This window comes from Nipponia nippon, unplaced genomic scaffold (assembly GCF_047370975.1).
Source record: "Nipponia nippon isolate SJK-2023a ecotype South Korea unplaced genomic scaffold, ASM4737097v1 scaffold_4, whole genome shotgun sequence".
NCBI classification, from domain to species: Eukaryota; Metazoa; Chordata; class Aves; order Pelecaniformes; family Threskiornithidae; genus Nipponia; species Nipponia nippon.
The window spans coordinates 17,401,389-17,426,079 of NW_028262358.1; the positions used below are offsets into that span (position 1 = coordinate 17,401,389).

Here is a 24,691-nt window from a genome sequence, read left to right on the forward strand (position 1 = left end):
GGAAGTAGTTTGTGACTGGTACACTTCACAAAAGCTATGAAATCACTGAGAAACAGCGGTGACTTTCCCCGACCGCTGGTCCGGGCAGTAGGGCCAGCCCCGTGAGCCACTGTCCCTCACAACTAGAACCTTTCAGCAATAATGAATGAGCTGTCAGATATCCAGCTGCTTATACGACATGGTCCAGTCCTTCCCTGGATACTTTTTCATTGCTTGAGCTATGCTCTTTAAGGTTGCAGTTTCTAATGGACAGATTACATTTCAGCTGTCTTCTCCTTGCACAGAAGTTGATTATAGTTAACTTGGAAAGGAAAGGATATTTTCAAAACTGGCTTGTGATCTTTTTTCCTTCCTTATATGTAAGAGGACAAACTGAAATGTTTCTCCCTCCCTGATATTTTTGACCGCTCAGAGCCACAGGGCATGTCCATCATGTTGGTGAGCTCCTGACTGAGCGGGTGGGAATGCTCACCGCTTACACGAGACTTCCCTCACTCACACAGCGAATGCTTTTTTGATGTTAGAGAAGTGTTAGCAACACCCCAAAAGATTTTTTTTTCTCCAGTGTTAAAGTGTATGGGCATAGTGTCCCAGGTTGCTACAGGTCCTGGGCTACTGCAGGGAGCTGGTGTGACTCCTTCATGCTTATCCTGACTACAGGTAAGTGCACTGAATGAGACTGTATTAAAATGAAGCAAACCAAATCCCTGCCCTTGTGCAATTACCTGATGCTTTCCTCACGCTGAAAACAAAGGATATAAAGCCTCACCCTTCCCAAAGCTAGCCCTCCTCTGTTAAAAATAAATATACATTTTGATACCAAATCTTTCTTTGCAGTTTTCAGCTTATGCCTGTAGGAAGTAATAAGTAATAATGCCTTACTTATTTGTTGTTTGACCCTAAACTGATCTTTTCACCTCCCTGTGATTCTTGTGACTGAAAGGTACTGATACAAGAGTCCACCAGGGAAACAAGACTTTGGAAAATGCTTCATTATTTGCCTTAATGTTGTTTAAAACTGAATTTCCACCTTAATGAGAAGTATCACTGGTATTGCACATCTCTGCCCAGTCCTTACAAAATGGCAGAAGAGAGAAAAAAAACAGGATGAAGCTTATGGTTCCCAAGATGAGGGGAGGGAGAAGGAGGTCTCTGGGCTTAGTTTGTCTCTGTTATTGGCGATCTGACATTTATCACAAACCCTGAGAAGCATGAGTCTGGGCAGCCATTTGCAGAAACAGCTAGAGGAACTGCGTATCCCAGTCCCATAGAAAGCAAATAGGAGGCAGGGGCCTTCTTCTGAATATGCTGTACGAGCCCATGCCTCAGGGGAAGGGCTTCACTAAGAGGTCTGGAGGCAGAAGTCCTTTATTCAGCCCAAGGGTATTTTGAACTCCTCACCTTCCTGCAACATCTACATTCTAGTCAGGAAATACTGCTTTTGTTGGCAAAGAACCTGTTGGTTGTTTCAGGAGATCACTTTGAAATGAGGTGATTAACCCTGGTGTGTGCAGCCAGGGGAGATCTTTGCCCACTTTGGGAAGTCTGAGCTTCAAAATGGAGAATCCGAAGACCATGGTGAGGAGCCAGCTCTTCATCAGCTGGAAGGAACGTCTCTGATTTTGCTTTCAGCTAATGACACTGGATGTAGGACCAGACAACTGAAAAAGAACTAAAATATCGAAGATGAAGGATGCATCTCACATGGCATTCATGCCATGTAATTTAAAAGACAACAAATCAGTAAAAGCAGTGTTTGCATAACACTTTGAAAAATTCTGCAAGAGGTTTAGTGTGTGGAGGACAACTGCTGGGTATTGAATGACTTAGTAAGTAAAACTTTCAAAAGATCTAGAATGACTGCCATGAATGGCAGATGCAAAGAAAACCCTATTAGGGTTTGCAGAAGTTGTGTTAACCACCGTGCTTTGCCACAAAAACATTATCTGCTGTGGTGAAGAAATGCTCTTCCTGGTAGTGCTACACAGAATAGTTAACTACAGTTGTGAAGGAAATGTGATTTATCCCATTGAAGTGTCTTGTAGTCGCCATGTTAGAAGCAGTGTTGCTCACAAGGTCAGCTCTTGGTCGAAGACCTGTGGTATGAGAAACATGACCTAATGGTTTATTTCTATATAGGGGAGCATATATCTCAGACTTCAGGTTGAGTTTCCCAGTATCCACCAAGATATCTCTGCACACCAAGATAAATTTACTGATTAAAATAAGGCAACAAGCATGGCTGACAGGGAAGACGAATAATTTTGTCAAGTTCATAAAAAATGAAGATTGATTTAGACAATATTATTAGAGTTTCCTAAAATATATGTAAAACTTTATGTGCTTTATGTACTTCTGACAATACAGCAAGGACTGGCAAGACCTGAGGTTGCTTGTGATGCTGGTACCACTCTGATTTGCAGTTTGTGCCCTTTTCCTCGGGGATTGACAAAGATCTGGAGGAGACCATGTTCAGCAGACTCGCTTTCTTAGCTTACCTCTTAATGCTTCCTGAGATAACCATCAGGGAGAGAAGAGCAGAAAAGCCTTTTTCCCACCCTATACAATGTCTCGAGCCTTGAAAAGCGCCTCTGTTCTCCAGGGCACACAACTCCCCTGGCCAAGAGAGGGAGAAAAAACAGGGCTGGAGGAGAAAGGGCGGTGGTTCTTCAGGGAGTGTCCAGCCACCGGCGAGCCCTACCCGGCAGAGCCCCGTCCCCATCCCTTCCTCACCCGAGCCTGACTGAACAACCGCCTGGGTCTCTGACCCCCACATCCTTGCTCCGGGCATCACCGGGAGCCTCCACACAGAGAAAAACTGCAGGACAGCTACTGGTTCCCTGCTTTGGGGAAAGCGGCACCCAGGGAAGCATCTCGTGGCTATTTTGTGTGTGCGAGCAGTATGCTCACACGGAAATTTTTGGCCGGTCGGTGTCCAAGAAGATGAGGGACAACTGGAGAGCTCATGGCGGCCCGAGCAGCGTGTGGCGGGGCCACGGCCTTGGGCCTGAGCCCGCGGCCTTGGGCCTGAGCCCCGGGCCCTGGGCCTGAGCCCCCGGCCCTGCCAGGACGCAGCTCCAGGCCTGCAGCTCCAGAATTTAAAAATTAAAGTTTGCCATCTAGCGGTAGGCCTCGGGCTGTTGGGCACCACCACCCAACACCCCCACCCCCCCCACCCCCCCCAGTCTTTAGGCGATCTGTTTATGATTTCTGAAACATATATGCGGTTTTTTGTGAGCGCTGGCTGGCCCTTCCTGCCATTACGTCTGTAAAAGTGACAAAAGGAGGAGTTTTAATCTCGTCACGTTGCCTGCCGTGGCCGGGTTGGTGGTTACAGCCCTGGGGCCTGGTCAGCGGCACAGCTCCCTTGGCTGTTACACAGTGCAATGGAGATGGTTCTCTGTAGCGTTAAATCCTGGATTATTTAAAAAAACCAAAAACCAAAAACCAAAAGCCCCAAAACCTCCAAAACTTCAAAAATTTCACTGTGATAAAAAAAAAAATGAGGCAATGAAATGCAATCATTTCCCTCCACATTCTTCTCATGCCTGGGGCAGTGGTAATTCTCAGGGGATTGTCTCCTTCTTTCTTTCTTTTCAGTATTTACATCCCCTTTGAACTGAGCTGCGTGCACAAGTGGCACACGTGCACTGAGTTTGTGCGGTACCCCCGTGGTTCAGAGCAACGCTGCCGGGAGCCAGCGCGTCTGTCGTCCTCCTCGACAGAGCCCCTGCCAGCTTCCTCCCAGCAGTGCGTGTTGCCTATATGGAATCCTCTGTGCCTATGGGATCCGTATGGAGACCTCCCCTGGTATCACCAGTCATTTCTTTCCGTGAGAAGGAATGATGCGAGGCAGCAGGAGTATGGGCAATGTTTTCTGAAAAGAAGAGGCCGAGGATCCTTCACGGAGGAAGCCAGCAACGAATGGCTGTGGCTGGGGAAAGGGCCTGGAGAGGGGGAAAGGGAAGGTCTAGAAGGTGATGGGCAGCGTGATCTACTTGGGTGCCCAGATTGTAATTAAGGAGCTACAGGCATCCAGCCTGATGCCTGCACAGTCTCTCCCCTTCCACACACAGCACTTCTGTTAACAGAACTCCAGGTGGGATTAGCAATTTTTGCAGCATAATCACATTGTTGAGTCATATTTAATTTATGAACCACTATACACACAAGATCATTTTCTCATATTGGCGCTGAGCTGATTATTTCCCATTTCGGATTTATGCATTTGGTATCTCCCTCTGCAGTGTAGTGCTTCATACTTGTCATTAGTGAACTTCATCTTGTTGATCTGAGACCATCTCTTCAATTTATCATTTTGCATTCTGATCCTGCCTGCCAGACTGAGCAAATTTTATAAGTGTACGCTATATTTATCCTCCAAATCACTAATAAAAATATTGACTAAAATTAGTCCTGAAGATCTCTGCACATCTGCTCGGAATACTCTCTTGAAATTTACTTCTAGTTTGACATTGAGTCACTGGAAATAATACTTTGAGAGTTTTTCCATCTATTTGTATACACACTGATAATCATAATTTTGCATAAACTGCATTTTGCTAGCTTATATGTAAGAATTCAGGTTACTAGTGCCAAAAGTCTTCTTAAATATATTGTCTACTGTTTATTCCCATCATCAGTGTTTAGAATACAGATATTTATGTCCTGCTACAAAACTGTGTCAATGCAGCTATGTCAGAAACAAGCAATTTTTACCCCCTCCTTCAAATGTGTTAATTTCATTAAATGAGAATTAAGTTTCCTTCTTTAATGAAGGAATTGATGAGGAATAAGCCACTCAATTTATGTTGAGAGTCCATGGAAGAAAAAAAAAAACCTCTGTACCTTTGCGTTTGACTTTGTGCGCAGTATCAGCACAGCAAAAATATTTGCTGATGATGTAGATGCTCCTTAATATAGCACATAGGACAGAAATGATGCAAGCACCTATTAATCTGAAGATAGAATTCCTGGTAAAACACGGAAAAAAGAAAAGGACTTAATGACCATAACTGTGTCAGTTTTAGTGCTAGCACATAATTAGATCAGAAGACAATGATTTCAAAATGTCCAGAGCATAACTGCTTCCTGCTATTTAGGTGATATGTTTCTGATTCAGAAGCTGTAGTTTGTCTTAAATTTTTAAGTGTAAGAACCTCTTCAGGGCCTATGTCCCCAGAGTGGGAGCGGGAGGAGGCTCCTTCCCAGCCTCCAGATTTTGTAATTTGCAGAGGAAAAGTATTTATCCTAAACAAAAAAAAAATGCACATGCTTATGAAAGGGCTTGGTTTTTCCCTGCACGAGACCTCTCACATGTAACGTCTCTGTTTCTGGCATGGGCTGGAGGATTTTAGGGACGCCGTCGATCTAGAATGTAGCATCCGCGTGCCAGCCCTCTCAGACAGGTGCTTGGGAAGAGGCCAGGAAAAAAGTTGTCCATAGACCCACATAGCCCCAGGAAACAAAGAAATTAGTCAACAACCTCCTCCCATAAAAACCTGCCTTAAGGGAATGCAATCAAGGATCGAGTCTGGAAAACAGCTTGAGGGCCAGCAAAGCCCAGCTTGTGCCACCAGCAGTGAGGGGGCAGGATGGATTCGGGTCCGGCCCTGACATCGAACAGCCCTGCTGGTTTTGGGGGTTGGATGGTCACACTGCCTTCCTCTTCTTTTTAAGCTTCCTGCTGCTTTTTCTGCTGAAGCCATCCCACTAAGAGCAGGAGTAAACGTCATTTTGTAGGTGTCTGCAATACAATAAAAGTGGCCCCAGTGCAATACCCCATGAAATGCGTAACTGCAGACAGGGATGAATCATGCCACCACCGAGTCAGCTCTCACATATAGCCAGTGTAGGTGTTATTATGACTGTAACAGGCTTCAAAAGAATAAATCGCACAAAAGCTAGGCTGGCAGCGTTTCCCGTTAGCAGCAGTTTAGGCAACGCTGTTCAGATCACCTTCTCACGTTACAATCACCGTTCCTTGAAGGTTTGGCTGTAACCTCCTCCCAACTCTGTGTTAATTCCTAAGGATAACATGAGCGTCAATTAGGCACAAGCATGACTCAGAAGATGAAATATTGCCCTCGGTGGGAAGTCAAGAGAGCGTGTTTTTGCCTGCCTTCACCGGCACACATTGCCCTACCCACTAGGTGTCCCTGCCAGCCAGGGAAACAGCGCGCCGCAGCCAGGGCTGCATTTGCTTTGTGCCATTTGGCTTCGGCTGAAAACATCAAAAACAAACAACAACCCAGGAAACATGTCTGAAATAACTTCTTCTTTTTTTTTTTTTTTTTTTTTTTAACTTCCTATTTGAAGCCGCTCCAAATTCATGCACAATGTGCAAAATGGAAAAGGCAGCTCTCCGTTTCGCCGTGTGGGGTAATGGGAAGGTTTTGGACCGAAGGAGAATGGTTTCCCCTCCCGGGTAGCGCTCAGGTGATGGGCTGCTCTGGCCCAAGCACCACCAGCTCCATCCCTCCAACCTTACCTCTGAATTCTGTAGGAGCCAGACAAATTGTACCGTAATCTCTCACCTCAATTTGCTCATCTTTAAAATAGATGCTATTCTAATTTCTCCTGCACCTGCGAGGTTAAATGAAGGGTGACGATGTTCCTTTTGCTTCCCAGTTAAAAACATGCAAAATAAATAAAAAAAAAAAATCGGATTACCATCAAGGTGTAGATGTTCAAGTCTCACCAAAAAATGCCTAATTTGTGGGTAAATAGGTGTCTATAACCTCAGGATGGATTAGGCATAGCACACATGTTGAGTGGCTGCCTCTGTAAAGAAGAGACCTTTTTGCCTGGCTAAGATTTGCTCTGGTAATCCCTGGAGAGTTTCCAGAGGTCAGTGGAGAAGCAGGGAGGAAAGCGAAGACATTAAAGGAAGCACATACTTGCAGATATGGTGGCTTCTGCCAGCCTGGGAAGAGGGAGAGGAAGCAGGAGGTTAAAACTTGAAGATATGCTGGGAATTTTTTGTTTTTAAAAATGTTTTGTCTCTTTGTATTACTGAATTGGGGGAGAGAGAGAGAAAAAAAAAAAAGCCCATTTGCTCTCTAAGCTGGAGAAACCCGTTCCACATTTCTGTACTTCTCTTTCCTGATCTGTCAAACAAGGGCAACAGCATTTCCCTGCCTCGTGTTGATGCTCGCTTACGAACAGCCCGAGATCCTCAGAAAGGCGAAGGGAAAACACGCAGCAGAACCGGGTTTTCTGAAGCCATCACACACGACGATTTCTCTATCAGAAGTCTCGTCCGAAGGCTCTGCATTTTGGAGCCATCGACGGAGATCGCGGCCTATTGTGTCGTGCACTGTACAAAAAACAGCGAGAGACGATCCCTGCCACAAAGGACTTACTCTCTAAATAGAGACGACGGGGGAAACGTAAGGGGGGGATTAGAAACGAGTTGACTAGCACAGGGTTGCGCAGTGCGGTGAGGACGCTGGAGGCAGAAGCCTGGTATTCTGATTTCCAGCCCAGCAATCTGCTCTTTCTCACGGACAACCACCTTTTGCTGTTCTAATGCAAGTGTTAACGGCACTAAAGATAATTATATATGACTTGGTATTTTTAACTACCGAGAGCTTTACATGTAGGCACACACCTCGCTGAACGCGGTCGCCCCCAGGGACGGTTCCCCCCTCCCGGCCCTGACAGGGTTTGGAGGGCGCTCAGCTAGTGACTATAAGGTGACCTTCAGAGCAGAAATGCGATCCAAGCAAAGCGAAAGGAGGAGGGCCCAGCTCTTGGGAAATCGGGCTGTTGAAACACCTTCACGTCTTGCAACACAAAGTCAAAAAACTCGTTGTCTTAAAGATTTAAGAATAGACATAGGAAGAACTGTATTTATCTCATGTTAATCACCTAGGCAACTGGGAAAGCAGAAGTGAGCTTCACTTTCTAGTGGGTTTTATAATCTGCCAGTTCATTCAAACGCCTTTTTCCGGCACATCAGAAATGTATGTGGTCCTGCTGCAAATTTGCATTTTTAAGACGAAAATTTTTATCAAAAAACAATCCGTTTGGGCTTGTAGCTTTTTCTTTAACCCAGGCATTCTGTGCCCGCATTCCTAGGTAGTTATTTAGTGGCCCAGGATCTGCATTAGAAGTAGAGCCTCTCTCCTCATTTTAATTTCTCCTCTTGGGGATCCCACAGCTGCGGCAGCAAGGATTTGATAGAGACCATAGCCAAGGAATGGGCTGGGAACTGCCCTTTCCTTTCCCAGTCGGCAGGGAACAGCTACAAGCCTCTCGCTCAAGACTGAAACGTGTTGCGAAGGATATATCCTGAAAAAAAAAATAACACTGTGCATATGCAGACCTGAAGCTTGTGTTACAACCTTGCAACACAGCTTTCAGTAAGCAAAAAGCGATCCAGCCTGCCATAGGGTCTTGCAGGATTCAAGTCTCAACTCGTAGCTTTATCGTGGGCTCGGTCAGGAAGGAGGCAGGAAGGCTGTGTCTCTTAGCGAGGGAGAACAGCAAGGTTGTATTTTTCCAAGCAGTTCATTCAAATCTAGAGTTATTTTTGTAAATAAAGGTTAGCGTTAGCAACTGCTGTTTTGCAGAAGCACGTAAAAAAGCACAGGTTGAAAATTCTCTGTTGAAACTGGTCTTTTGTCAGAAAATGAGACCTTTAAAACACAAAATATTTCACAGACAGCTCCTACAATCCTAAAAGAAAAGGTTAATTTTCATTTGACTCTTCTTAGTCTTGTCCAGATTGCTCTGCTTCTGATAGATTTTGATAGCTTTTCACAGGCTTCTTTATTTCCTAAATGGAAAAACCCCTCCATCCTGGATGGTCCTTTCCTAGAAGAAAAATATGTTTTTGGTAATGTCTTTATTTACATTGTTTCAAAACCTATTTTCCTTGAAAGGAAATGTTTATGAGGTTTGGCTTTTCTCCCTACATTTCCTAGGCAGAGTTGCTGGTGCTTTGCTCTGCCTGCCTAAGCCCAACATGAACTCCAAATCATTAGTATTATTTTATTCAGCGCAACAGATTTTCTGGGTTTTCTAGCTCATTTACAGCTATGCAGAGGGGGGGTGAAACCCCAATACTCCATTTGGGCAACATTTATAAACGCTCCCCCCCTCCCTGATTTTGCAAAGTTATAAATAATTATATAAAAGGCGCAAAGCTTTGGAGAAACAAGCCAAGTTTATGAGGCCCAGAAACTGAGGGAAGTAGGAATTTTTCCATTCACTTGGATGAGTTTTGGTTTAAACACTAGAAAGTCAGATTCATTTGAACACGCTGAACAAATGGAAAAAAGTTACGAAGCTATGGACAACATGCTACACTTCACGGAGGCTACTGAAGAAGGCAGAGAAGTGCATGATCAGATTCGCTACCAATCTCTTTTGCAAAAGAGCACAAAGCAAGCAAGAACAAGAAGGAACAGAGCAACCTTGAGAAGCCGTTTAAAGGGGATAAACTAATGGCGAGCGTGAAGGGGAAGCGGTGTCTGTGGCCATAGATCCCAGGGCAGAAGAGACCAGCGAGCACAACCTGCAGAGTGCAGCGCTGTGGGCTGTGCGGGGTGTCAGAACCTGCCTCAGTGTACACGGACAAAAAGGAAACCCTCGCAGATCCAACATGCAGGCTGCAAGGTTGTTTTTTTTCCCAAAGTCATGCCATAGTCAAGGGGAAAGAACTGAAGGCCTGGAAAATTCAGAGAGTGAAAGGAAGCAGTTTTGATGCTTCTTAAATTTACAATTAATAGAAGGTAGAGATATATTGCTTAAATACTAATTTGGAATTAAAAATGAAACATTAAAGGCTCACTCTCAGCTATTTTCAATAATCAGAATTAATGAATGAAATTCCTAATCATGCTGCATCTGCTTTTAAATTATAACAAGGATCATGACACTTGCACGACAAAGCCATGCGATTGTCAGCACGTGACGGCTCTAGGAAGTATTGGAATCCAATTATTTGCCTGTGGAACCATTTGTTAACATTGTAAAACAGGTAAATAAGAATGCCATTTATTCATCAAAAAGGAGAAGTGCTCAGGAGCCTGATAGAAGCCTCAGGACCACCGATATGAAAGGACGTTGTGCATGCAGAGCAACTATCATCTCCAGACAGACTTGTTGAACCTGGGCCCAGAAATTATGAATAATTGGGCACTTATGTGCAAAGAAAGACTGTGACATTAGCAGACAGAAAGTATTAAGGTGGCGGAATAAAGGAAAGGTATGTTGGAATAAAAGGGGGGAATTTGGCAAGGAGAAAGGTTCTGTGGCATTTTGGAGCTAGCTGCACCGGGGGGTCTCTCAGGCTTTGTAGGAAAAAAAGAAGCTAAATCTCCAGGTTACAAATGGATGTAATATGAGACAGAAGCCATATGTTGTCATTTCCACTCCCCTGCAAAAGACATCCTCCCTAAAGTCTTGATCAAGGAGTGGGTTGTAAATCACAGAAGAGGCAGGATGCAAAATTCAGTAATTTCCATTAACTGACACTAGGCTAAAACCATAATTGGTAAAAAAAGTGGTTTGGGGCAGTCTATTAGCTTCCGCTTTGCTGTTCATCATTCTCACAAGTTCGTAACAGAGTACAAGACAGTAAGATGCCCAGCTGTCTATTAATAATTGATTTAATGTAACACATGAGGTGTGTGTAATCTCTTTCCTTCGTTCCTCCGTTTAATATAATCCATGAATCACTGGTGACCAGTGAAGAGGTTGATTGACCACATGATGCTAACCCTTTTCCTAACTCCAGCTGCTGACTTGCATTTAAGAAAGCTAAATGCCTACTAAATACTTTGTGGTTATTACAGGGATGCTGTGGAAAAGGGAGACAATTAGTCACTGGAGTAAGATAATGTTTGCTTTTGGATAAGAGCTTATAACTCTGCCTTCTGCTATTTCCAATAGTTCCAAGTCTGCCCAACATTAGATACTAAAATAATTGTTGTCAAACACAGACCTCTCTCTTTTTGTCCCAGTGTCTTTCTCTCTCCCAGACCTAAGGAAAGGTTTAACTTGCAAGCAGAAGCTGCTTTTATTCTCAACATATTGCTATAGGTATCAGTGCCATGATATCTATCTACCCCACAATCACAAAAGATTTCCTATTTTCAGTACCTTATCAAGGTAAGGAACTGCTACTCTTCCTTTTCTACTACTAGGGAAATAAGGCACAGACAGTGTGTTGAGAACCTGGCTTTGCTAGGGCTTTTAATTGTACTATTTCAGGCACTTCTGCTTGTGAACATATGTGTGTTTTTCACCAATGCCAAGATTTTCACTCCGTGAGTGTCACTTCCTTTGTTAGCTCCAAATGTGCAGAGGTTGAAAGGGCATCTTTACTAGTGAAAAATCGCTCAAGGACTTTTGTAAATCATTCAAACTTCTGGTTGAAAATGTTTCCTTTCACACACTTCTTAGTGCCAAATACAGGCCCATCTGGAATCATTATTAATTCTGTTGAACTGTTTAATTCCAAGTGGTTTTTTTTTAAAGAAAGACTTGATTCAGTATTTTATAACCATAATTGGAATAGCACATTAAGACTCAACAGCTCATTTTTTTATTCCGGGAAATGACAAGCAACACATCTTGTACTCAATCAGTTACATTAGCAGAGCAATGCTGAAAAATCTTGTACCGCATAGCTACCCTCAAGTTTAATTCTTCTTATACATTTATTTTCCATACACACAGAAATTAAAATACTCTTTGGGGGCTTAAGAAAGCTTCTTAAACAGTTTGGAGGACTTTTCTATGCATGCTTCGTTGAGCACATCAGTCAGAAAATTAGAAGAATAGATGCCCTGCCACTGAAATGCCCAAGCAAAGTGCAAAGCATACTGCTCCATATACAAACGCACATCAAAATGGTTGTTTCTGATTCATCATCAGAAACGAACTATTAAATTCAGTTTACAAGCAATGTCCCATTCACATTTCAAAAAAGAAAATGAAAAACACAAAAAAACAATTAGTGGTTTTGTGTAAATCTGCTTACCTAGCTTATTTTTGCATTAAACCTTGCCTCTAGGATTTGTATGCACGTTTAAGGGAGGGGAACTGTGAAATCTTGCTGTCATTGACATCAATGGCACAATTCCCATTGACTCAAACTCAGGTCAGCTTGGAACGTCTCTGTGTACTTCTCCACGTTCAAGTGATGCGGGAGACACTTAGGCTGTACGTTTGGCTCTTTGAGAGTTGCGCTGAAGAGCCATCACATCTCTTCATCCATGCGCGGGGCTGCACAGCCTGCTCAGTGCAGTCAGGCAGGCTGGAAACACAGAGCCAGCGTGTGTGGCTGGCCAGGGAAGGGCAGAGGTTGCATCCACTGCAACTTGGAGATTAAAGCACCCGAAGGTTTTCATCCCTAGAAGCAGGTGATTAATATTCGGCTACAGAGATGTGTAGGTATGGAACCAGTTGGTTTTTAGAGTGATACAATTATAAATTCATAGCCAGACTGTCATGATACAAACTAGTCTCAGCACTCATTTCTTTGGCAAAACTCCCATTCTTTGGATGCCTTTCTGGTGGAATTTACTGTGACATGAAAGGTATCCAAAATACAGATAAAAGAAGTACTTTTCCAAGTGCAAAATTCACTACAAGTGTTTTCCGTAAACTCACCATAAAATAAGCTGGAAGGGAGCTTTCATGTCTCTGGTCCATACCGCTGCTCAAAATAGGGTCAGGTTTGAAGTGCAATGAGGTTACTCAGGGCCTTATCCAGGTAGGTTTTGAATATATTCAAGCACGGAGAGTCTACAGCTTCTCTGAGCATCTGTTCTAGTGCTTGATCATCTTCACTGTGAAGCTCTTCTCCTTATATCTAATTGGGATTTATCTTGCTGCAGCTGGTATTCGCTGCCCCTTGCCCTTTTGCTGTGCACCCCGAAGAAGAGTCTGGCTCCATCTTCTCTATAACCACTTATTAGGTAGTTAGAGAGCAATAAGATATCCCCTTACCCATCTCTTCTTCAAGAAGAACAACCAGATTTCTCAACCTGTCCTTGTACACCATATGCTCCAGCTCCCTGAGCATCCTGGTGGCTGTTGCTGAACTTGCTCCAGTATAGAATCAATCGTAGAATCATAGAATCATAGAATCACAGAATGGTTTGGGTTGGAAGGGACCTTAACGATCACCTGGTTCCAACCCCCCTGCCATGGGCAGGGACACCTTCCACTAGACCAGGTTGCTCAAAGCCCCATCCAACCTGGCCTTGAATGTTTCCAGGGAGGGGGCATCCACAGCTTCTCTGGGCAACCTGTCCCAGTGCCTCACCACCCTCACAGTAAAAATGTCCCTGTCTTCCTTGTAGTGGGGAGCCCCAAACTGGCCACAGCCCTGCAGACGTGGTCTTACCATGTCTGTGCTGAGCAGGGGGAAGTAATCACTTCCCCTGAGCTGCTGGCTGCACTCTTGCTAATAAAGCCAGTATGCTGCTGGCCTTCTTGGCCATGAAGCCACACTGCGGACTCCTGTTCAACTTGTTGTCTACAAGGACCCTCACGCCTTCCCTTCAAAGCTGCTTTCTAGCCAGCTGGACCCCAGCCTGTGCTGTTGCAGGGCATTATTCCTTAGTAGCTGCATTTGCCTTTGTTGAACCTCATGAATTTTCTGTCAACCTGTTTCTCCAGCCTGTTGAGATCCTTCTTCAATGCCCTGCCCTTCAGTGTATTCAGGCCTGTTCCCTCAGTTTTGGGTCATCAGTAAACTTGGTGGAGGTCCATCCAATTCCACTGTCCAGGTTTAGTGAAGACATTAAATAGTATCAGACCCAGCTGTGACCCCTGAGGAACACCACTAGTAACCACACACTAGTTCAACTTTGACCTGCTGCACGCTATTCCTTGAGCCCTGTGGTCCAGCCAATTTTCCATTCATCTTGTCATTCTCCCGATCAGTCCTCATGGATCCAGCTCAGCACTCAGCATACTACTGGAGACCATCAAAAGCCTTGTTAAAGTTCAGGTAAATGACATCCACTGCTCCCCATTGCCTGCTGAGATAGCCAACACCAAGAGACAACTGCAAAATAAATTCTGTTTGAAAATATTGCTGCGAAGTCATCATATCCATAGAGAAGGGTTTGATGTATTAGTAATTAACTTCCCTGAAATATTCCTATAATTGTTATGGTTCTTTAGGCATAAGGAAATAATTTTCTGGATTTGGATCACTATGTTAGTTAGTCTGACAAGCCCAAAATAAAGTAAATTTTCACACATCAATCATTAGCATATTTGCCTAAGAAACAGTGTGCAGAATTCATGCAAAATCAACAGCTTATTCAAGTAAATACATATTCATAATTATTCTATGTGAAATATTGCTTTCTGAGTTTATTCACTGAATACTAACTACATTCCTAACAAATATACCAAAATAACAGTTCCTCTGTTACTATGGAGAGGGAGAGGAGAAAGTACTGTGCTTGGGGACTAACTGTAAAATCTCTGGAGTGAGAACAAGATAGTGTGATTCCCTCCTATACAGTAATAATAATTTAGCAGCCTGAGGTTTTACATTCAAGGTTTTGGAGAGAGAAATGGAAAGTTGCTGATGAGTTGGTCTAGAGACATGCCGAAGGGTTGTTTTATGGGAGGGACATTTTCCATCATTCAGAGATACAAGAGGGGAAAGTGTCATTCTCAGCTGAAGTGAAACAAACACGGGAACAGATTTGGCGTTAGCAAATGTGCTACGTCTTAAAATGATTCTAGCTCGCTGGACACAACCATCGCTATCATAGCCAATCCCTTCCACATCTCCCCTAGTCCAGCGAGCAAAGCCAAGCGAGGATACATATCCTTGAAGGAATCAGCATGCACATGTGTGCACATACACACCTGCGCACACACAGCCATTTGATTCCTCATCTCCATAATATGATTTGCTTGTAGCACGCAGAACGCAATCGCTCCACTTCACTCCTCTGATGCATTGCAGGGAACTAGCATTACATGTTTTATTACCATGGGTATAGAAAAACCAGACTGCAAGTCGCATTGATCAGAGAGCCAGTAAGGCGAAGAGCGCTCCCTGCAATATGGAGCCTGCAGAAGCATTGCCAAGTAGTGATCGCGGCACTGCCAAGTGTCACTGCAGCGAGGCACAGAGAGACTCAGTACTGCATTAGATAAAGGACAGGGCATGCTGCATTTCATAATGCAGCTAAAAATAATATTTTACACTTTATCACCTTTTTGCCAAGGCTTGCTAAGCACTTTGCACGAATTAATGGCATTCAGGTTCCAAGCACCCGCATGTGGTAGTTTTCCATATGGCAGAGGGGCTTTTTCATCCCTACTAGCACGTTGCTCTCATTATTATGCAGTAGATTTTTTGTTTCTGTACACCAGGCCCAGGTTCTTACAAGGAAGTGATTATACTTGCCTAAATGGAGATTCTGGGGACAAGATAATTTACAATGCTCTGTTCCATAATCATTGAGCCAAGGTCAGGGAAACCATTGCTGTAGCGTAGTCAGGGCAGTTGTAAATAAAACACACGTCACGAAAGGGTTCATTCTCAGTGAGAACAGACGGACAAGCAAGAACAGAGAAGAAAGAACCTCCAGCACTCTCGTCATGGTAAAATCTTATTCCCCTCCCTTGTCTCCACAGGTCCTGTGGTTGGCTAATTAGAGAAGGAGGTGTAACTATTAATCTAATCTCACTTGTTCTCAAATTTACCATAATTTCTACACTTGAGAGGCTGGTGAAATGAAACAGCACGGCTACAGTTTTCCATTCATCAGCAGGAAGCAGAACAACTCAGGGAACTGGGCTAAAAATACTTAAGAAGAAGGATCAGGTGCTGCGCGCATGCATCTGTGTCTGTACGTGGGCATGGAGGCACACGATCATCTACGGGAGGTAGCAGCAGTAGCAGAGGGGGAGATGAGCACCACCAGTAATTTTATCTCAACATATGAATGCTTGCAGATGTACTCACAGCATACTTATTAGAGAGGCAAAAACACCCAAGAAAACTGCGATCAAATTACGCTATAAACAAAATCAGCTTTTTAAACAAATACAGCCACCAGAACGCTACCATCAGCAGTGCGGCAGGAGCTGCTCGGGAGCTGCTGGGGCAACCACAGCACACAGGGTGCTCAGCACGTGGCCCGGAGCCCCGCGCACTGCGGGTGCAGAGCGGGTACGTCACCCTTCAGCAGGAAGCTCGACGTTTTCTGGAAGCATTGGCGTTATTTCACGTGTGTTGCTATTTCTTTGCATTTGTGCAGTAACACTAGAGTTCGTCAGAAAGTATTGGGGCGACTTTTGTACCTTTTTCCGTACGGGCAGGCTGGGAGCGAGGTGCAGGGCTGCTGCCGGAGGCTCTGCTCGGCACAGCGTGGATGCAGCTGGTCCAGGACCTCCTTCGAAAGACAGACTGGTCAGACACACAGATATCCTGGATCATCAGAGTTGTCCTTCAAAATCTGCTCAGATGAGATTGCTGAGAGAAGGAGGACGTGCCTGAGGAGCAGACCTAGGATGGAGGATTGAACTAAGTACGTAGCTCTTACCTGAGGAATCAGCTATCCAGCAGAACAATTTCTGAGAAAGGTTCCCCAACATTACTACTAGTCAGCCTAAACATACAATTACTTGCCATGTTCCAGGAAAAGCCTGAACTATCTAGTTTGCAGCTCCTCGAAAAAGTATATAAGGAAGCGATAATAGGTCAAATCCTCAAGCCAGTGTAAATCAACACTATTTGCTTGCCTCCGCTGGAACACCCACTCTTTATTTCAGTTAAGGAGCTAACACACAGTATCTTAATATGCATTTATGTTAATATTTGCACTTTGCAGGGCTAGGTAGATTGCGCGGCTGGCACATGTCAGACTAAATGTCACTTCCAAAAGCTAAGGGACCTAACTGGAAACTGCCATTCAGAGTGACAAGCTGACAACATGTGGAACCTCTCCGAGAAAGCCTTCCCACCTCAAGCACCTCCTTGTGATTAAACTTTCACATAGACAATACACATTACTATTTTAAAAAGCTGAATTTTTGAGGACAGAATACATTAATGAACAGAGGGAAATGTGAACAAATTAGCATCTTCAAGCACTGCGAGACACAGGGAAAGAATACATAGATAGAGTAGCCAGGTCCCTTCAGAGACCACAGCTGTAGCCCCTCTCTGCAACACTGCCTTCCGGCAGCGAGACTGGATCCAACCCCAGAATCCAGACTCCGTACCAGTCACTCCGGAGTGTTGTTAAGATGCATTGCACCATGGAAGAACTCAAATCAATGTTTCTTTCCCACACATTGGAGTGGGCTAGGTAGCAAAGGCTGACATGAAAAGTGAGCAAGCCGCCCAGTAATGGTGAGGTTTTGTATCATGCAAGCTTAGAAAACAGTCTGGAATAAAGAATGTGTGCATTATTGCCTTTCACACTGTGTCTGATCTTGCACTGCTGTACAACTTAAACTACGAGTATCTGGCAGAATTCAAGATCATTTCGCAAAGACTTGTCATCCTCCTTCACCAGATCCCTCTCCGTAAGACACGATGGAGGGGGAGTTGAAATACATCATATTAGAATGAATATAAATGGTAATGATCATGCTCTTCCACACTTCCACTCTAAGGAATCAGTTAATTAACCCTGAATCGAGCAGGCTTGCCGGTCAGGAATACAGCAGTTGAATGGATAACAGCTTCCTGACCCCTACTTCTCAAGGACAAGATTCGGTAACCCTTATTTATGTTAAACATTAGCTTACCCGGGAGGAACCTCCAGAAATCAATAGGGATTGCACTACACCAGTAAGACTGGCAGAATCTGATACCAATTATAAACTCAGATTGGCCCTCAGCTGAGTATTTCTGTCTGCTTTTTTCTTTTTTATTCTGTCTTTCCATGTTCCTCCTCCCCCATGTCTGCACCCAAGAAAATACAGAACCTTATAAAAGGCGTTTGAATGGATGCTTTTCCTCCTTCTCTTTAATCCAAAAAGTATGAATATTGCTTGTTACAGGAAGGTAATGTTTGACAAAACTTGGCAGATTTGAGTGTATTTCTAAACCTGGAAGGAGCCCAGCCTTTTTGACAAAATGGAAGCAACAATTTGTGGCTTGTAAATGTGAAGTGGTTTATTTCTTCTTGAACAAAAAAGTGTAGCTGAAATCACTAGAGAAAGCATTAAGAGAAGCAATCTGGACTTAAAGAAAAGGAGATATAAGATCTGCACTTTTTTTTTTTACCAAAGAGCGTGGGGGAAGAGGTGGATAGAAACAAGGGGACGTATTTTCCATTTGCAGTTCCTTTCCCCAAATTTTCCCAGAAGCAGAACAGACTGTAGTTGGGTAGAGGAACTGAAAGGCTAAAGATGCTGGTAAAGAGAATACCCGTGTGATATAAAAGGGAGGCGAGAAAGAAAAATCCTTCAGCTTTTTATTTTGAGACAGCTCAAAGTTAAATTTCATCTCACTGCGCAGGGAAACCGTATCCCCTGCGAGCTGCAGCTTGGGTTTCTGCGTCTGCTCTCTCGTCTGGCCTCCCGTGTTGGACTCCTTCTCCTAAAATGTCACAGCCACGTGCCGCGTACGGCAGGCTCCTCGCCCCAGCCCAGCCAGAAAAGCACATTTTGCTACTGGAGCAGTAGGGGCAGCTCCCCACCGGCCTCGCAGGGAAGCGACTCAGCCTTCAACCTTCTGGGTTAGCTCAACGCACTGAAGGACAGTAAACTTAGGTTAGGCAACCCTAAAAGCAAGCCATTTTTTTACGTCTCCTGATGAAAGAGTTGTTAGTGTGTTAGAGTTGTTCATGTGGCAGAAACTGCATTTTTGATCAAAACCATTGTTTTAATGGGAAATTTAGAGGCAGGCCTATTCTTACTGAAAAGGAATAGTCCAAAAAAGCCCCACTGGGATCTCAGGAATGAAATCATGCAGAAATCATCCTTCCAATACTGATGTGCCAGCACAATAGATACCAATGTTTTCTGCTACTGAATGACTATTGTTCACTCTGCCTTTTTCAAAGCCGAGTGACAGATTGTGCTGGAATTAGATGGGAGGCATCGCTACCTTGAAGCTATGTAACTGTCTGTGACTTTGCAACAGTGACTAGTTTTAAGTCTCTATTTCCTCCCAGTTTAGTAGGTACTTTTCTGTATGAATTAGATGCTTCCAGATTTTTTTGAGCTTGTTTTTCACAACAGACTCTGTCTGACTGCCTTAAACTATTGGATACCTAGCAAGCTAAAAAAAAAGGAGCTGTGTCTGGCTCTGGTGGTGTTTTCTGCTCATGTCCTAAAGCCACTTCAGGTTGAAATACGGTACACAGCATCCCTCCCATCCTCCTTCTTCGACAGTGTCCTGGTTTCCATGGAAAAGAAAACCTGGAGCATACGCTGAAAGGGAATTGCAGCATGGTCAAACAGGTCCCTGATACAGAAGAGGGGGCAGCAGGTCTGCAGGCAGCTGCCCGGCTGCAGAGACAGAGCTAGCAAGTCAGGAGTGTCTTATTCTTTCTGCGGATACAGACAAGAAGAGTTCTTGCTTAGTGTAGTATTGCCTCGGGGGCTGGAATTGGATTTCTCCCCAAACTGTTACTTCATTTCATGTTCCTTTCAAGCTCCTCTTCCGTGAAGAAAATTTTGGAAGGAAATGCCACTGGATTACACAGCTGCTGTCTGCCCGGGCTTTAAATGTGCCAATTTGCATCAGTCTGTAGGCAGTGCTGAGAACAGGCTGGAAGTGACTGCAGCCTTCCTATGTTACTAGTGGCATCTTACTTGCAAATCTGAAGCAATCGAAGGGAAAAAGGTGCAGAGAACTGGAGACAGCCAGCTCTGAGCTCCTAAAAAAAAGAAAAAAAAATCCTTCTTTTCTTCTGAGAAAAGCATGTGTGAAACACAGTGCTCTTGAGGGATGCCCTACAAGACGTCAGCATGAAGCTACAGTAGCTGATAGAAGAAAAATGAGGTTCATGAAGTAAAAATGTCTCCATTTGTGTAACTTGATCAGGCTGGGACTGAAAATTGTTGAGAACATGCCTGTCACTAAACACACTGAAAACTTTTTAAAGATAAATGGAAACAGTATCAGCGTACTATGAGAAAGCTGATTCCTATCCTTGTTTTGCAGACACAAATAATTTGAATAAGAACCCAGTTGCAGAAATGCTGGTCAAAAATGAAGCTCTAAAGCTTTGCAGTTACCTTTTCTGTTAACAGAGAAACAGGCATATCGTTACGGGAAGCACGACCACTACAAAATATTCTAACGTTACCTTTAGAGTGTGCAAGCAGGTTTTCATCTCTTAGAGAGACCTGCTGTCTTGCTGCTCAGTCTTCGGGTTATGCAAGGACTTTGTACCTTGGCAGACTCAGAAGAAGAGGAGGCAATGTGAACAGCCTGAAAATTGGCTGCCTGCCTTGACTCTTGTTAAATCAATTCTGGTGTTAAGAGCTGTCTCTTGGGAACCAGACAGAGATGTTGAGCTAGGATTCCTACATGAAGGAACTGCCTTGCATGTTGGCTGCACATCCTCATTTTGGGACGGGTATATATGTGCGAATAAAGCGATTCAAATTTAGAATACCCTCAGACTTCTTTTATGCCCAAAAGGAAGGCATAAGCATCCGCTAGCGATGGATAGAGCACACAGATGTTAGAAGTCAAGGCAACAAAACTTCAATTTACTGTCATTTGCCCTTCTTTATATGAGAGACTTTTAAAGGGTAGAGTACAGGTAAAACACCGTATGTACTCAGTGCTTCCTTAGAGGACAGTAATAAACCTTTAAGACGCATAATCTTTTGTACCAAGTTAGTAAACCATAAGAAATTTAGTTACCACCATTCCAGAGGTGCCAACCTTTCCTGAATGGTAACTAACGTTATTTCAAGACATTTCTAAATATTTGTAGCAACAATTTCACGACTGCAATATTGGCTACTCAGGAATTCCTCACTCCTCAAAATTACATGCTACATTTTAGTTGGCACATTTGAGAAGCTCAGTGTTCAGTATCACAATCTGAGCCTAAGGTGAAGCATTTAAAAGGCCTTAACTAGTAAATTAACATCCCTGTTTTCAAACGGCTGCGTGAGAGGAAGAAAAAGGCAGACTCTCGAGTTAGCACTTAAAAACTTATGTAAAGATCATATAGAATATTTATAGAAACTAACTTGGACAGCTGCTGCTATGATTATCTTGTGGGATTCATTAAGGCCTTGTTTGACATTCAGATAAGTTCTTGTTTCTGGTGGCAAGAAAGAGAGTGTGTACTTTAAAGAAATTACAGGATTTAGAAATGAAGATGAAACTTTCTGCTCCCTCTGCCCTCTTATAAACTGGAAATATTATGACAAGAGGTATGGTGGCCTCTGATGTACTGCACCGAAAGAAATGAGAAAGTTAATAGGGGAAGCACCAAATTAGACACCTGAAAGAAGAGGATTAAAAGACAAATAAGAACATTATATCGCTTGTCAGGATGGCATTTTAGAGCCCAACCTCATCTTTTTTTCAGGATTCGTTAAGCAAACGGCTGGATAGGGCTGCTTCTTTCACAGACCCGTGCAGCCTATTAGAAAGGCAGGATACATTCACTCCAGTATTTGCATGCCAATAACATGCAAGGCCTGAAAATTATTCCATGAACAATGGAAGTTGCTATGGATTTGTATTTTACATCTCTCCCCCTTGTCCTAACTGAAGATAACTTTTCCATGTAGCCCATTCTGTGAGCGGGACTGAGCAGAGTCCCACCCCTGCTGCTGAGCATCCTCATAGCTGCTTCACAGGCATTTCTGCAGCCAAGGCACAGATCCTCCTTGTGCTCACTTTATTAAACACATAAGTGAATGGGGTTTGTATCACATAATCTGCCCTTCTTCCTCCCTGACTCTCCCCCCCAGTCATCCCATGATACCCTGTAAGATCAGCTACAAGTTTCCACTATAGCTTTAGGGGAACTGAAAACCTGTGTGCGTTTTGCTCCTCATTTATCATTCAGCAGCACTCAGACTTAAGGTGTGGACCTTACTGATGCAAGATCGGAACTTGATGCATCTTGAGCAAATGCTTGCAAGTGTTAAAGATGTCATTAGTCATTCAGCCTATTCCTCCTGGACTCCCATTTGTTCCTGAGTATCTACCAGCCATATACAAGAGTATTTCTTTCCATATGTGGGCTGTAGGAGGTAATGCTTAAATACTATGATGATGAAGATAACCTAAAAATACATAAAATCTGAGTAGATCGGACTAAAATAAACATGGACGAGGATGTGTTGGGAGATGATCCTTTTACTTGAAGCTTTCACCTTAGTGTGGCAAGGATTGAGATTTTTTGCTCGCTTGGTACATTATAAATCCCGTGTTTTTCCCTAGGCAAAAAGATGTATTGAGAACAGCGTAAGTGGGTGAAAAATATAAGAACTGGCAGATTTAAGGGTCATGGAAGATGTTCTGCTTTTTATCAGCTTATTATGTGAATTTTATATTTTCTTTTGTGCTGGTTGTGTGCCTGGGAAAGATATATTTCATAAATAAAAAAATCAGAAAAAAACCAGCATATTGCAATGTATCTTCACCTGTTATATGTAGGCAAACTCTTCTTAGGAATGGGCTCTCACATTCTGAGTGTTTTTTAAGAAGTTGATTTTGACCTTTAAAACCAATTTCAGTTGTATAGAAGTTTTGAAGCTACACACATTAAAGACCGAGATGCTCATATATTGTAGTAACTGGACTGACTGGTACAGTACATAGCTATCAGAAACCAGTAGGATTTTCCTCTTTATTTTCAGTTCATACAGGTTGGCCTGCCATCTAGCTTTAAAATTTAGCTGGAAAGAGATCTCAGTCAAAAATCACTCTTATCAGACTGATTTCCAAATGGTTTGGAAGATGGGTTTCTACCCAAGTGCCTCCATTCCCTCAAGCATTCCTTTCTAGAAATAAGAGATTGAGTTTTAAGTTAATTAAAACATTAGACAAGATTCCAGTTGGTCTGATTTTCTTTCGCAAGACTTGATCTGCACCTCACAATTTCTGGCACATCCCCCTAAATACGCAGGATGTCACATCCCTGTTGCCATGCTGCATCTCTGGAACCGAATAAGTGAACCCTTTCAGCTATACAGGCATGGTCAGCCTGTGCCACTCATTTCTAGTTCTACCTATACGTTCCTACTTGATTTCCCAAAGGCTGCTCCCTCAGATATCTGCTCAGCCTCTGTCTGAATTGGGTCACTGGAAGCAGAGCTCTTGGTGTACGTATTGGAAAAAAAGTGAAAGGAAGAGGCAGGAGAGTGGAAGGAAAATGATCAGAGAAAAGGCAAAATAACTGTTCTGTACTAGTTAATCTGAGAGCTTTCTCTTATCTTGCATTTTGTCACTCCATACCTCTCAAATGCTTAAATACTCCAAAATTATTTCTTCCTTGGTTATTTTTACAGGGGCTGTGCAGATTGATCTGGAGGATCTCTATTTTGGGTGCCATTAAGTAAGTATTATCTGCTCATTCTGACAGCTGATCTATGACAAGAAATCAGCTGGTATCATTCCTCTGTCTTTCCCTCGGGTTCAGAAGGAAACATTGCACCTGAAATATTCTCATTGCAAATTTCAGAATTTTTCTTTACATCTGACATTATCTCACGAATTCTGGCCCTCTGAAAAAAATCCCAGGGTTGTTTTGAACATCTTTCATTCAGCCTACTCTTCAATAAAGACGAAATGTTTATGTCTTCAACTTTTATGTCTGGAACACATCTATACGACAGGAGAATGCAGTTACAGAGGTGCTACAGCAAGGAGGTTAAACGCCCACAGACGCGTCACGCCACGATGATTGATTTAGTTCAGTTAAGGCATCCAACACCTCCTTTTTATGTGGGGATGTTCCTAAAGGAGTATCTTGTACTTTGGGAACACCCTTATCTGCTGTGTGATCTGAATTAATCCTCTCTTATACCACATCCTTTAATTTGCCTTTCCATACTTTCTATTTCTTCCGCTGAAAGAGTTTCCTTGAGAATCACAGTAAGTCTTGTTTCTTTACTGCTTGTCAAGGCCACTGTCTCTCCTGGAAACAAAATACCATCGTGAAGATCTCCAACTCATTCTCTTTTAGATCCATATGGGCATCAATTTCCAAAGATAAAAACCCCTTTCCCCATTAAAGCATGTTTCGTAATCCCCTGCGACGACACTGGGAAATCGTACACTGCCCAGCACAGCCTCCTGGCTTCTCTCCAGCTTTCAGCTACATTTTGCAATTATCGGGGCTCCAGAGCAGCCACACTTCCACGCAGAGTCACACTTTTTCCCATCTCTAGCCCTGTGCAACAAGCACACCCCGTCGGGTCCTCATTCACTTCAGGGTCACATCCCTCCCAGGACATTTTGATACCTCAAACTTCATCTTTGTCTATCAGGGAAGACTTCAAAGCGGTGGTGGGGTCAGGGTTCAGATCCTTCTCTGGAAAAACAAAAGAAGATTCTGACTGTAGCTTATGAGGATTGCCGCAAAACAACTGATTGCATTTTGCAAAGGAGAATGAACTACGCACGGGCTATCTGATAAACAAATCATTTAAAACAATTTGTAAGCCACATTGACTCCACATTCCTTTAGGAGGTACCCTGATGGATTTGAGAGAGACATTTATAGAGGAGTCGTACCTACCAGGGAACAAAGCA

At 43.5% G+C, this 24,691-nt stretch overlaps 1 protein-coding gene across 3 annotated transcripts in view; it reads right to left on the reverse strand.

The window, feature by feature from the left end:
- FOXN2 (forkhead box N2) overlaps positions 1–24,691 on the reverse strand; it is a 116,489-nt gene that overhangs the window by 74,774 nt on the left and 17,024 nt on the right. For 2 of the 3 annotated variants that reach the window (XM_087774887.1, XM_087774885.1), the window contains exon 3: positions 16,300–16,504. The gene's annotated coding sequence lies outside the window, so the exon portion shown is untranslated. Of the gene's footprint in view, positions 1–16,299; positions 16,505–19,770; positions 19,836–24,401; positions 24,471–24,691 lie in introns of all 3 variants that reach the window. The other variant, XM_087774884.1, reaches the window with a different exon arrangement.